Source organism: Talpa occidentalis, unplaced genomic scaffold (genome assembly GCF_014898055.3).
Source record: "Talpa occidentalis isolate TD23 unplaced genomic scaffold, MPIMG_talOcc4v2.1 talOcc4.7, whole genome shotgun sequence".
NCBI classification, from domain to species: domain Eukaryota; kingdom Metazoa; phylum Chordata; class Mammalia; order Eulipotyphla; family Talpidae; genus Talpa; species Talpa occidentalis.
Window position 1 is genome coordinate 36015402 of NW_023605083.1, and position 754 is coordinate 36016155.

Below are 754 nucleotides of genomic sequence, written 5' to 3' on the forward strand. Positions count from 1 at the left end.
CAGCCATTGAAGATTTATGGCAGGATGAGTTGTAGGGGAAAGTGTGAAGTGTAGAGGCATCATTTTGCAACACTTTTGACTGCATTATTTTGTTTGTTTTTTTAATGCTTGAAGTAATTTGTAACAAAATATAGTTTCAGGTCTACAACATCATATTTCAACATCTGTATGTGCTTACACTATGATCTCCATTAAAAGTCTAATTTTTCCATTATCCCCTTTACCATCTCCCAGTCTCCTTTTTTCTCTGGAAATGACCATTTTGTTCTCAAAATCTAAAACACTATGGAATGCTTCATGAATCTTCACATCATTCTTGCATAGGATCATGGTAATTTTCTCTGCATGCTTCCAATTTTAGCACATGTGCACCTTCTTCCCAGTTGTGTTTGGATAACCCTGTCCTCCTCCTCAGAGCCTTGTGCTTGCCTAAGCAATGAGCAGTTTAGGAATGACCATGTAATTAATTTTTAATCAATGAACTTGAAGAAGAACCTGTGATTTTTTTTTTTTTTTTTTTGCAGGGGGAGTTATAGGAAATGTTGGTGCTGATTATTGAAATGTGTCTTCACTACAAAAAAGAGACAGAAAGGAAGAGGTGAAAGTTAAATAAGACATTTTCAATTCTTCCCAAAAAAAAAGGTTATATATATTCATTTTGGAACATACATCTAATTAGTAGTTTTAATATTTTCTTTTTTAAGCAAGTGTGCTTCTTTTTTTGAACAAATGTGCTTGCATTATATGCTGTGAA

General features: G+C 33.4%; 1 non-coding gene across 1 annotated transcript; it reads right to left on the reverse strand.

Annotated features, from left to right (window-relative positions):
* Positions 1–279: 279 nt before the first annotated feature.
* LOC119233124 (U6 spliceosomal RNA) lies at positions 280–381 on the reverse strand. The gene has a single exon (XR_005122276.1). It is a non-coding gene; the product is annotated as a U6 spliceosomal RNA (small nuclear RNA).
* Positions 382–754: the final 373 nt, after the last annotated feature.